Source organism: Neolamprologus multifasciatus, chromosome 1 (genome assembly GCF_963576455.1).
Source record: "Neolamprologus multifasciatus chromosome 1, fNeoMul1.2, whole genome shotgun sequence".
NCBI classification, from domain to species: Eukaryota; Metazoa; Chordata; class Actinopteri; order Cichliformes; family Cichlidae; genus Neolamprologus; species Neolamprologus multifasciatus.
Window position 1 is genome coordinate 11,447,978 of NC_140439.1, and position 14,082 is coordinate 11,462,059.

The window sequence follows — 14,082 nt, forward strand, 5'->3', positions numbered from 1 at the left end:
TAGCGGAAAGCTGCCATGTGGTTTGTTTTCAGTCGGTAGGCTCTGGTCCTCTTGTCATCAAAGTGCAAGAAATGGCGAATATCTTCAAATCTTTGAATTGACATAGTGGCCTTGTACAATGGGTTATGCAGAGGACTCCCAAAAACACACCAACTGGTACATCCCAGTTCTTCTCACTTCCTGCAAGAATAGTCAATCAAATGAAGGCCAGGAGCTTATGTTTGATTACATTTTTCCACTCTTTTCCCCTGTCTGTGGCTACTCTTCGTGCCTCCATGTTTGTGCATGTCAGCACCTCTTCTATTATATTAACAGACATGAACATCTTCCATGCATCTATTGGGGAGACAGTACTAAACCCAGGTGCAAGCCCTGGCCGACTAATTCAGAATATTGTGGCTAGAACAGTAAGAGGGGCTCATTCTGTTAGACTCAATATCCATTTCCTCTTCAGAGGACTCATCAGAGGACTCCTCTGTATCTGACTGGCCTTTTTTCAGTGGGAGGGGACAATAGTCTGGGTCCTCTATATCTGCGATATCAGGTTCTGAGTCAAAGCCTCCAATGGGCTCTTCATCCCATCAGTCCTAGATCATTTGTAGGTCCACGGGGATCCTAGCTGGCCTCATAGCAGCCATGTTACTTTAAATATTAATATTCAAAATATAATATTTAAAACATCAGAAAGGACAATGTTTGAAATGCACAGGAAACTATAAACAGGGCTGCACATAAATGGTCTGCAGGTGCACATTTGCTGTCAAAATAAAAGACGCGCACCAGATAAGAAGTTTGGTGTTCCTCCACCGCAAAAGAAGCGCGTATTCTCTGAATTTCCGGGAATACTTTTATTTTGACAGCCAATGCGCACCTGCAGACCACTTATGTGCAGCCCTGACTATAAATCATGCATGTTACTGTGTAAAAATTAATTCTTGATCCATCAGAAGTGTAAGTGGGTCAGTCAGAGTTGCTAAGAATGAAAGTTTCATAGAAGATTCCATAGGAACTGCTTGGGGTCATTTAGGACCCCACTTGTGGAAGAGTGGGGTAGTGATACAAAAACTGCATTTTTTTTAAATTAATGAAAAAATAAATAAAAATGCAAATGGCCTCATGTTACAAACATATTTTATGAGGAATACCTGGAATATGAATATATTACAACTTTGCATTTTAAAGATTTTGAAGAAAAACAACCCATGGGGTCATTTTTGACACCACGTGTGCATCTAAGGGTTAAGCCCCTGTCACATCCAGTCTGATATGAGAGATAGATGATGTCCTACAGTCTATTCCTGTGTCTCAAACCATACACTTCCAAACTTAAACAAGCCACTCTGAGCATATTCATGCCATCAAGAACAGCAACATAATGTGTACTAAGAATACCTGAATAGTGTATTTAAAATGGAACACTAGATACTAGCTACCTTTAGTGATTGCCATCTTGTCTCCAAGTCCAACACTGCAAATACTACTTCCAGTAAATGTTTCATTTGACCCTGTCAAAATTTATTCACTTCCACTAGTAGGTACACAGTATGTACTAAACCAATTATTTGAATGGAAACATGCTGTATCGCGCATGTCGAGGTAAAGCATTTATAACAACACGGTAAATGCAACAGTGGCTGAAGCTCGTTACAAGCAAGCAGGGTTTTTTCTTAGCCTAGCTCTGTTTTCACACTTTTACAAACTTCCTTCCAGCCACCCTCCATCCTGGTGCCTATAGCAAGCTGAAGCAGCATAGCTACTCAAGCAGATCACCGTCAATGTTGGTTGGCATATTTGATCCAATTCGAGCAAAGGTTTAAACATGCTAGAGTGTGTCCTAAGAGAACATTTTGTGGAATGAAATTAATCAGTTTGTTATTGTAAAACCCACAGAAGATTATACTAGCATAATGTGCACATTAACCACCTCCACTAATAAATAGAGCTGGCCTGGGTGAGCACCAAGTGCACCAGTCTGTTATTCACAATGTGATCACCTAGAACTTGAGCTGTAATGACACCGCTGTAACCCTACAAACAACATTTGCCATAATTTATCTCATTGTTCCAAATGGGGTGTCGGTCTAAGAGGAAACCTAGCTGAACTGATCTCTGATTAGTCCCTCGGGCCTTCCTGGCTGAGAATACAGAATGATGCAACATGTAAATGTCACCTGATGGGATTCTTTTTATTCTCCGTATAATGAGATCCCATTAGCTTAGAGTTTCCCACTGGATTTGGAACCACTAATTTAGGAGATTACTGGTCTCTTGATGAGATCAGTAGGGTTGTAGGCTGGATGTCTTGCCAGAGGCAATGTTGATTGCCGGCCTTGCTTCGGAGACACCTGTGGGAAGAGCCCACCCAAGTGACTGCATGCGTGTGTGCGCGTCTAATCTGAAGGGTTGTGTAAAAGACTCAGAGAGGACTGAGGAGCAGAGCGGCTCTGAGCGTGTGTGAGACAGAGAAAGAGTGAAAGGAAAAGCGAGTGAGTGTGTTAGTATGCTGTATACAAACCACAGCTTTGCTCCATGCTGTAATTTACCCTGCCGCCAAAACCACTGCTGCTTCTGCTGTTGCTGCCTAGCGCTGCGGCAGAGTTTAGCTTCTCTGGCTCTCTCGCTGGCTGGGGTTGGCTAGCGCCTGTAGACGGGGGTTGTGCTAACCCTTTGACTGTTTGTTTATCTTGCAGTCAGAACCAACCATTAAAAGTGGGCCCTTAGTCAAAAGCACAAAAACAGACGCTTGTCATGTTCGAGGGCTGTAATTGTAGCTCTCGCGTGATGTTTTTATTTTCCCTCTGACCTCACTGGATAAACTCAAGAAGCCACTTAACATCGGGCTTGGCTTGCCAGATCCCAGAGAGAGCGAGAGAGAGAAAGGAGAGAAGCAACATGCAGTCAAAGAGCACTCATTTTTCCCCTCCCTTTTTAATTCATAGCTGGGAGCACTTGCTGTCGAAATGCACTTTACCCTCCACTTCTGACCATATGAAAGACTGGGTACCTGTTGTGTGATTATACCGTCGTAATGTGCCGCCTTTAAATCTTAAGCACTGTAACTGGCACTGGGATCAACTTGTTGAACGCTACCACACAGGCTGTAAATGCCTTGTTTACTATGTGAAACGGGCGTCTTTAAATTAGCTTCTCGCAGATTGCTATGCGGAAAACATTCCAGCCCCACAACTGCAGGGATTGGGACAAAACATAGCTTCTACTTTAACATCATCCCAATACAATGGAGTCCGTGCTCTCTCACTTCCTTGAAATGTTGACAGAAAGGAGCTCAGAGGTTCCAAACTTCACTTGTGGTTGTCATCAATTAAGCTGGAAACACAGGGTACTCTGGGGACACAATCTCCCGCTCTACAGCTCTCCCTCTTATCCGTCTCTCTTTATCTGTGTCTATGTCTGCTTAGTGTCATTATGAAATGTGCAATTATAGTCACACAAAAGCAGCAGCCTTCTATGCTGTTTCGGCTCTAGCAGCGGGAGAATGAAAAGAGGGCAGAACAACATCAGAGTGAAAAGAAAGACAAAGTAATTCAGGAGAAGAAAGAGAGGGAGAGAGGAAATTGGCTTGGTTACCATTCTCCATCTGACAGGCGTAATTGACAATTTTGAGCTAGGCCAAGGGCGTTTCATCTAGTGAGGTGGAGGAATTTAGTGAGATTAAAGGTTAAGGCAGCCTAATTACTTCAATAAGACATTCAGGCATGTTCAGTGCTGTTGTTACATCAACCTACAATGTAGCGGTACAGATGATGAATTTAAAACTGCGGCTCACAAAAGAAGAAGGAATAAGAGAAGGAAGTGTTGCAAACTCGTTGACAACATCATATTCAAGCTTTTGAAGTCAAACGTTTTAGGTAGGAGCTTTTAGGGTCACATGTCTCTCTGTAAAACCAAAAGATCACATTTTTGTGAAATATTCTGAAAAATGTAAATATTGTATTATGTTTGAGGAAAATTCAAAGCACAAAAAGTGGATATGTCGATATGTCAGAAGTGCTGTATACTGTCGACATCAAACTGCATATTAGGAAAATAATACTTGCCAGTAGTTCAGTGGGCTCACAAGAAATGGTAAAACTATCACAAAGTGCAATTCATTTATTTGTTTACAATAATACAAATTCTCATTTTTCTTCGTGACAGTCAGCACGACAGGGCCTCATGTATTGAGCTTTAAAGTATAAAGAAAAGTACTTGCAGCAGCTCAGAGCAGGAATGTCACCAAACCTTTAGATGCCAAAATTCTGAAAATGCAGCAAACCTTTGTTTATTTTTTTTAGTTTATTTGTTAGTGCAGACAGGATGTATATACAGTATTGTTGTGGGGGGAAAAAAGAGTACTAAAAATCATTAAGTGATTAGATACTCGTTTGCTTCATTATCAATACTAAAGGCACCTTCTTTGCCTCCTCTGACACACAACTCAACACAGCACCTAGACAGGCAGGCACAGGCCCCTCCCACCACTAGCAGCTGAACAGTACTATAACACATTTGCTGAAGCATCTTCAAGATTGACAGCCCAGTCTTTATGAAGAAGGTCAGTAAAGCTGGAGATTCAACAAAATTCAACTATTGAACAGTTTTCATGAACCTGGCTATGTTAGCCACTTAACTATTAGCAATTACTCACATTAGCCACCTGTTAAGTTATCATCAAGGTAATGGTAGCAGCTATAGGCTAATAAAGTGTTATCAGCAGTGTTGGTCAAGTTACTTGAAAAAAGTAAGCAGGAACTAATTACTGATTACTTCCCCCAAAAAGTAATCCCGTTACTTTACTGATTATTCATTTTCAAAAGTAATTAAATACTTAGTTACTTAGTTACTTTTTAAAAACACGATTTACAACCTGAATAGGTGATAAAGCGATAGATCTGTCAGTCCAATTCTACTTTTTCTGCATAATCCATCATACAAAATGTAATCAAATGGAAAAGTCCCTTTTTTTAAAACTTGTTTTATTAGTTTTAATCTTTTAACTTTATGCATCAAGCAAAAATTTAATTATATGCAACATTCTCTGACTGGAAGAAATTTGTTTAATATGTAAACCTATTTTCTGCACATTCCAGCACATAAAATATTTTTTTGTGTGTGTTAACACTCACTCTTTCAAATTGATGCAAGTAAAACACAGCAGAAAATAAATAAAGTCAAAGACAAGCGGTCCTGTTGCTCTATTTTCACCTGTAAAGCAGGAGTGCGGTAGGCGGAGTTGTGCTCTGGTGCAGGTGTGCCGCAGCGGTCAGTGGAAGAATCCGCGGGTTTCTCTGTGAATTTCCCATTACATCGTTGCGCACTCGGAGCTTGTTTAGGGTTTTTTTCGGTGTAAAAAGAAGTTTTCTTCCCACGCACAACGGACACTAATGTTTTTGTCACTTTTTATGGAATCAAACTTAAAGTAAGGTCAGTGCTTTCACGCTTTAAACGCTGCATGCTCATACTCTCTCCCGCACTCGATATATTATCCATTGTTGCTCTGCACACAGCTGTTGTCACGAACGTCGCACTCGCTTACGTCACTGTCATGAGACATTCTCGCCAAAAAAAATCACGGTTTTAGTAACGCAGTAACGCAGCGTTCCTACGGGAAAGTAACGGTAATCTAATTACCGTTTTTGCAATAGTAATCGCTTACTTTACTCGTTACTTAAAAAAGGTAATCAGATTACAGTAACGTGTTACTGCCCATCTCTGGTTATCAGTCCCACCTATAGTTAATAGACAGTGTTAATTTAACAGGATAACACAATTAAGTCCCAAATTTAAGCTAAGAAAAGTCTACCAACCAACCAGACACAAGCAGCAACAGCCTACACTACCAACGAAATGTTGTGTCTAGTAACCAGAAGCACAGAAAATAAACATTTGCATGAACCAACATTGTTCTAATTTATATTTTTAAAACTTCCTCTTAATCCCCCCCCCCCCCCCCCCCCCATTTATATTGAAAGAAGGAAACAGACAAAACTAAAATGAATGGGAATCACTGTATTTTAAAATATAATGCGGTATGACATGATGATGTGGTTTTGGTGCCTAACACCAACAGAGCAGTTTTATTCTTGGCTAAACCAAACCAAAAAAATGAAAACAACGAATGCCAAGAATAAGTTATGACAAAGAATAAGTAGAAAACAAAACACTGCTTCGTGTGGGTTTTCGAAATATTCTCTCTTAATAATGACAAGGACAAGTGACATGTTCATTAACATGAATTATTAGATACGATTTTGTATTTTAATGAGTTATTTAGATAAGAATTTCATGATATCTCCTTAAACTGTGTGGCAACTTTTGCACTAACTGCTTAGAGACTGTTTTGCATGGTCACAGTGACAATGCTAACGTGCTGATGTATATCGGGTGTAGCGTATCAGCATATTTATCATCTCACTTTAGCATTTGAGCACACTAACTGAAAAAACAGCAAAGGCTGATGAGGATGTCATAACTGCACAAAGTGAAAAAAAATGTACCAATTAATTCTTTTAATTTATTATGCCGCTACGAAAAGTCACAATTAATTCTTCCCCAGAGGGAAATGAAGTGCTGTACCACATTTCATTACAATTCACTCAATAGTCATTGAGATAATTCACTGTAGATGCAAAATAAGATAGAAAAATGCCAAAGTCAGTAGGTTTTCTCCTCTGGGGACCATTAATGTCTGTACAAACAAATGCATGGCAATTGAGTTAATAGTTACTCAGATAATTTAGTCTGGGTCAACGCTTTGCACCAGTCGAGCAACCCACTGACAGATCAACACTAATATCCAGAGTGACGCAGCTAATGTAAGCTAAAAAGTCCATTAAGAAAAGAGCAGCATGTTTATAATGAACTTCAATCGACCATTAGAGACAGCTGTGCTTCGTAGGGTTTTTGTTAAAACATTCGAAACTGCTTTTGCCAGAGAGCAGCGTGAATATATGCCAGCTTCTCTTGTGACCTCACAACGCCTCTGACTCCGTTTCAGGCTGTGATCCAGGATCATCGTTCGGTCGCCGGTCTGCCACTCTGACAGGCAGATGGACAGATGGACAGGCAGACAGGGAGTGGTGCCCCTGCAACGCCACAGTGGCATAAACGATGAGCTGTCAAAGCCCAAGGGTAAATTGCTGTGGAGTAAATATACGCTCCAGCTCAGTGTAGGCCTCGCCAGGTCATTGTGGTGGGTGTATTGTGTGTATGGAGGAAGCCGCAGTGGTTAAGCAAGTCTGTGTGTGTTTGTATATTTGCAAAGAAGTGTGCCGTGCCAATGGAAAGTGAGAGGAATTCACGTATGTTAATAGTCCAAGCTCCACTTTGAAACAATTTAGGAGTGTTTGTTTTTCTGGAAACACAGTATTTGTAAAGTTTTCGTCTGGGCTTTTTTGGAGTTGTCTTGTTTGTGGCGAGCTCCACTCATCAGCAAGCCAGGAGACCAGCGTGAAAGAACAGGAAAGGCCGCCTTTGCCCTTTTGTGGCACCAAATAAGTGATGGCCCTACTTGGTGTCCCACACTAACCACATCTAGCGCAGTCCTCCTCAAACCTCCAACCTCCGCTTTGCTGGATTAGATCTCCTGACCATCCCACCCAGTGACTGAGGCTTGGGTAGCTGGCGAAGGCGAGGTGGTTGTCTGAATGAGACCGCAGGCCGACTTGGCTGACTGCTCCAGCCTCCTTGGTAGACCTTCACTGAGGCTTCATTACAGACTTTGGAGCCAAGGGCTGGACCACACTGTGTGCATGTGAATGTGTGTGTATGTATATCCGTGGAGATCTTTGCGTACATATAACTGTTTGCTTATGTGTGCTTCCTGGTGTGTGTCTTAATTTCTCATGCATCCATCTGTGCACGCACATTACGTATTTTAATGAGAATGTGTGTCTTCTGTGTATGGTTTTGTGAACGCTCCCCACACTTAAAGGCAAATTAAGAAAGAAAAAGAAAGTCCCGCGATCAAGTCCCCACAACTGAGAGACTTCTTCTTAGTTTCAGACCCCGAGTTTCAAAAATAGAATAGTTATCTTTAAATAACCACCAGCAGGAGATCGTCCCGTGTCTTTCATGGACCAGAAAAAGACTCGACTCTCTTCAGGCTTGAGTGAGTGGCAGTTTTGGGTTATGCTGTAGTTCAAGGAAAACGCATGATGCATCACCCGACTGCTTCGCTCTCTATAAAAAAGGAGCCCATAGAGAAAACGTCAGAGCGCAACCACCAGGCCCCTTGGGCCAAACGCTGACTTAGACAACACTAAGTCGAGACCTAATGTAGAAGGTTCGTATTAATCTAATGACAAGATGATTACTCACATCTTTAATGTGAACATGTAAACTGCACATAGATACAAACACGTGGAAGGAACACAAAAAGCAGGCAGTGGTGTATAACTAGTCAAGAATGACCTCCAAATGGGGGGTGAGTTTTTGTGTGTGTGTAATCTCCCATGTGCCCTGCCTGTCACACAGTGCTGTCACTCAGTGTAAATGAGTTTGCTGTCAGTCCAAGTGCATCTTTCTTTTTCTTCCCTTCCTCCAAATATTGAATGTCTTAAGTTCTTATCTTACTAATTGCACTCATCTTAAGTACAGTTACTGTATTTTTAAGGACAATTTGAAGGCATATACTTCAGTATTTAGTGAAGTTCTCTTACACCACTTCAATCTGACATCTGCGATTAGATGTCAGATTAGGATTTTGCAGACACATAAAGGAAAATATAATAATGCATAATGTTTACATTGTTCTGCAGAATATGAAAAAGGTGCAATTAGCTCAAACACATTCTGTTCCAACAGGACAATGCTGCTCATAATATAGAGGTGTTATTAAATAGCTCTGCCCCTGAAAGCATTAGCTGAAGAGCCATGATTTTACTTCATTCTTTGAGTTATTTCCTACCCAAAATACCCTGCTCTTGTAGATAACTGATGGGGGAGCTGAAATCTGAGGGGATGTGATACTCCCCGCCAGCTAATCCATTCCCTTAAAGGAACCTGTGTATGCGATGTAGGTCCTGTTGTTGCAGGAAGCGAAAAACTTTCACTCCTGTGTGTAACCAGGAAGTAGCCACAGCCACTGTAAAGGCCAACAGGGAATCATTAAGGTAATCATAAAGTTTTTACAAATACCCCTAGTTTCCTTGTAGCAGCTATTCAAATGTTTTAGCATGTTCACTGCCTTTAAAAGGAAAGAAGGCCCAGTCTGTGGATCTGTGTATCTTTGTGTCTCCCCATCATCGATGCAAAGTTGGTTCAAATAGTAAAAGCTACCAGCAAACCAGCCAGTCTACCTTAAAGTCGCAGCAGCACTCTAAACTTGTTAAAAACTGTAAAAGAGTAAAAACCAGAGAGAAACAATAATATACATGGCAGATTACTTGGAATCAGTAAGCCATACTGAGATGACTGGTCACCATTATTATTATAATGATCAGAATTTTGTTATTTTAATTATGGTTATTAATAGACACATTTAGAGGAGGATAAAGCCTACACTTACTTTAAACAGCAATATATGTGTGATGTCCTATTACCCTAAAACACAGTACAGTATCCAGACATTATGCTGTACTACTAATTATTTACTTATCCAAATACTTCTTCCACCGCTGCCTCTCTCCATCCCTTTACTTAGGCTTCATTTATACCTGCACTACTTTGCCATCTGTGAATTCACACTCTTCCCGTTCCTTCTTTCCCTCCACCCCCCATGTCAATTTCCTACAGACCATCTACTCAATGAGCTCTCTCCATCACTTTCACCCTGAGACCTGAATCATTTCTTTCTCTCTTCCCCCTGCCATGCCTCGCTCTTTCATTCTCTTTCATTCCCCGGAGAGGAGTAATAGGATGATTGGTGGGTGGGCAGCCATCAGGAGTTTTGCCATGCAGCCAGAGGCCTCTCTCACCTCCCACCACCTCCTGCAGCCATCCATCTCCATAAGCACAAACAGAGTGGCAAGCCACAGCCCGCCTCAGTGTTTCTCAGCCCCACATTCATCCACTGACACTCAGTTGGTGTATAAAACCGCACACGTACTCCGGTCCACAAAGAAAGTGGTGCAGCGCACAGTGAAGGCGCAGACTTATGAAACTTGCTTGATGCGCTGAAAGATTATTCAAAAAGAAAGCAACACCAAGCGACTTAAATGCACACAACACAGCAGCTCAGGCTTACCTGCTCCTCTTAACCAGACACCCACACTTGAACTGGGATGATCTCCTTCTCCTCTTTCTCAATGTCAGTCTCTCTATCTCCTTCAATCTCTCTCCTTAGAAAAACCCAGAAGCAATTTGTCCTTGCAAAGCCCGTCTAACAGCAGCCTCAAATCAATTTCTAAAAGCCAAAGGCCTCTTTCCCCAGAAAGCTTGCGGCCCATCTCCTCTACCAGGGCTTTAAATCACTAGATTATTGGTTTTATGAGTGTGACCCCATGTGAAAATAATTGCTAATGTTCCAAGAGTAACCAGTGGAAAGGTGGGTAATGGGGCAATTTATAAATTCTGATTGTAATACATGGAAAGCATCCAGGCCATCTCCTCACTGTTGTTTTATGGCTGCTCATAAAAGGAGGCCAAGCAGCACAACAGTTGCAGCGACCACAGTGATTAAAATCAATACCGCTGTCGCAGGATTGCTGCTTTTGGTGCCGCTCATTTGTTATCTGAGGAGAGGGGAGATTTCAGGATCAAGAGCATCATCTGAAAAAATGAAAGTGTTCTATATACTTGGAACTCTGAAATCATCAAACTCATTTTTCCCACAGAGACGTCCAAGCCCAGGCTTGGCACATACTTACATTAAGGCCCCGAATAGGTCCCAAACCTGGGATCCGATGGAGCTGGGACCAGTCTCGTGGGATCCTTGCTCATGGGCAATGTAGTGTCGGCTATATCGTGGTTACATGTTTCTCTTCTGTGACAATCAGATGATTTGGCCAAGCATGCACCAAAACAAAAGAAATCCGACCGCTATTTCTTTAGTTATGTCAAGAGTTTCGAGAGTTGGAAACAGTTTTATCTATAACACATGGGCATTGCCCTAAGGTCTTGGACTGGAATCTGGAATAAAAATGAAAGAAAAAAGCTAACACCAGTTAAATGTGAGTTTAGTACTATTTTTGGAAGCTACAGCTCCCCCCCCGCTTACTGCTTTTTCATGATTTTTTTTTAAACATTTTTGCTTTCTCACTTGTGTGATCTGAGGTTAAGTGCAGCTCCTGAGCAGAGTGGGTGTCCAGCACAGATACCACCTGCAGCGTGGCTCTCCAGCACACCGACAGAGATACAGAACAGAAACTAAATGGAGGTGTCTGGCCTCGAGTGTAATGACACCCCGCTCCTTTGCTCTTTCAAGCCTCACCACAGCTCTGGCCTGCTCTCCTTTGGTCCAGTCAGCAGGACACCACAAATAGCCCATTCCCTCTCTCCGTGGCTCCCATAACCATACAGCCGTGCATGGGAGTCTGGTAATTTTCCACTACAGCTAGCATGTGCATTTGTGTATTTGTGCAGCATGTGTGTGTGTACCCATAAGAGCCTATATTCCTGAGTTTGCATTTATCTTATTAATTTTTTTTATCCACATGTGTTGTGCAACTTTGTAAATAAACATTTGCGGTGCACATAATTACATGCAAATGTGATTGTAAATGTGAAGCAGATTTGATCCGAGCCTGTGTGGTGCACATGTCTCTGGCGAACGCAGACACGAGTGGGATAGATTTGCCTACTTGTGTTCTCTTTAGCATGCACACAGACACGGAAAGCTTTATTTTAACAAGTGGATCAAATATGTGCACACTATATAAATGTCTTCATTTGATATTAATAAATAGCAGCTTCAGATGCTTTCTGCTAGACGTTGGAGGACAGATCCAAATATCAATACCGATACTGGTATGGATACTTTGTTACTATACTGTAAGCTCGCTGAATTGTGTAAAATTACTTTTGGCAAAGTAAAAAACACTACTGGTCATTAAAACATGTTGATGATTCACCTCATAATGTTAGGATACCTGGGTTGTTGACCCAGGGTTTTGAGTTTATTGTATTATTTATCATTTCTATTCTTTGGTTTCTTCGTTAGAGTTATGTCTTATGGTTTATGTCTCTGTGTTATCCTTAGTTGCTATATCCCCGTGTCCAGTCAGTGTCTGTCTGCCCTGGTCCCACGTCTCTGTTCCCTCTGTTGCAGTGCCTGCATGTGAGTCTGTGTCTTTAGTTCAGTCTGTGTTATGTTTTCTGTTTTATTTTGAAGGTCCATGTCTGATGTTAATGTATCTGGCTTTGCTTCCCCTTGTCTCGTTAGGCCTGATTTGCCCCAGCTGTGTTTCCCTCCTGTTACCCATTCCCTGATTGCTCCCTCTGTGTATTTAAGCCCTGTGTTTCTCTGTGTCCGTGTCATGATCTACTCTCATCTTGCTGTGTGTTCTGTCCGTTTGCCAGTTCAGGTTATTGTTGTCTTCAGTTTATTATTAGTGTTCCCAGTTTTGTTAGTTCTCTGTTTGCCATCTAGCAATAAATCTGAGTTTAAGTTCACTTTTTGTCTAAGACTGTCTGCACTTTGGGTCCTCCTACTACCATTCCTGCCTGCACACAGCCTTCACACGACACATAAGTCATGACACACTGTTCACCCCTACATAAGCTGCCTTTATACGTTAAAAATATCGGTATTGGTATCGGCAATGCTGGCCCTGTATGTACTTGCTATCGGTTCGATATCAAAATGTGCAGTATCCTTATCCAGGTGAAGGGTAGAGCCTGGGCAGTTTCCCCTCCCAGCTTCTTAGTATATTCTCCTATTAACATTCAGGCTCTCTACTAAGCAGCATTTGCTTTCTGTGAACATTCAGGGCTGCGGTGCATGTACAAAAAAACACTCATGCATCACACGCTCCACCCCAAACAAGACAAACTCCGTCTTGCACTCTGTGTATCTTAATGCGTACGGCGTGTTATTTGCCCTCCGTTTTTAAGCCTTTAGTCCGAACACACCGCTTCCTCAATATTGAAAACACACACTAGATGGAGTCAAAAAGAGAAGTCAAAAACAGGCCGCAGATGCATTTGGTTCTAGTGTGGTTAATAAAAGCTCTGGGGTAACGGTTTGAGGCAGCGTCTAATTCAGTCCATATTCAGTTAGAGGGAAGCCGCCGTGCCTGTGGGTGGTCCGGGGCCTGTCTGCGCTGCCATTTTGTCTTCTGATGTCACATGTTTAGATTTAAGGCTCAATTTGCTCTCCTTTCTCTACGCTGCAGCAACTGAACATGCTCAGAAGGAAAGGATAAGTGAAAGGGATCCACAGGCAGAGAGGCAAATGTAAAGATTTTTTTTTCCTAAAAGGAATTTAAAACAGATGAGTAGACTGGCTTTTGTGATGTTTGTGCTTTAGGCCCCTTTATGGATACAAAAGCAGCGAGAATGTAATTCTGTTTTAACAAGACAAATAACACAAACAGAGGAATAAGAAGGCGAGAGCCTACAGCTTGTTCAGTGCATTGACGAAGAACAAAAAAAAGAAAAAAGTAATTTGATCTACCCCTGAGAAATTCAATAAGGCACAGAGATCTCAATCTAAAATCTCTCAGCCTCACTATTCCATCAAATGCATCAGCGTGATTTCATATCTCCCAACCTAAAACCTCGGCAAGCTGCTGATGAAGAGTAATCCATCTTGATCAGAAAACAATATGACGAACAATCCCTCTAATGTATCGATGTTGACAACTTGGCCATGAGATTGTCATTGTGGGTTTGTGGGCGAGCACTGCAGCTCGAAAACAACGCGCTATCGATGCATTCTATGAAGCGCTGTTTGCAAAAAAAAAAAAAAGACGGAAACCAACACATCTCAACCCTGTAGGTGTGCACAAACACATTCACACACACACACACACACATCTCCCCTGCTCTATTTTACACATCTGAAATACAGTGTGTCATCTTGCACATCGATGCACATTTACACACCCACAAATGTGTGTGTGTATGTGTGAGTTTCCATCCCACTTTTGTTCTTCGTCTTGGTTGCGGTGTATTATAGGTCACAGTTATGCAATTGTGTAG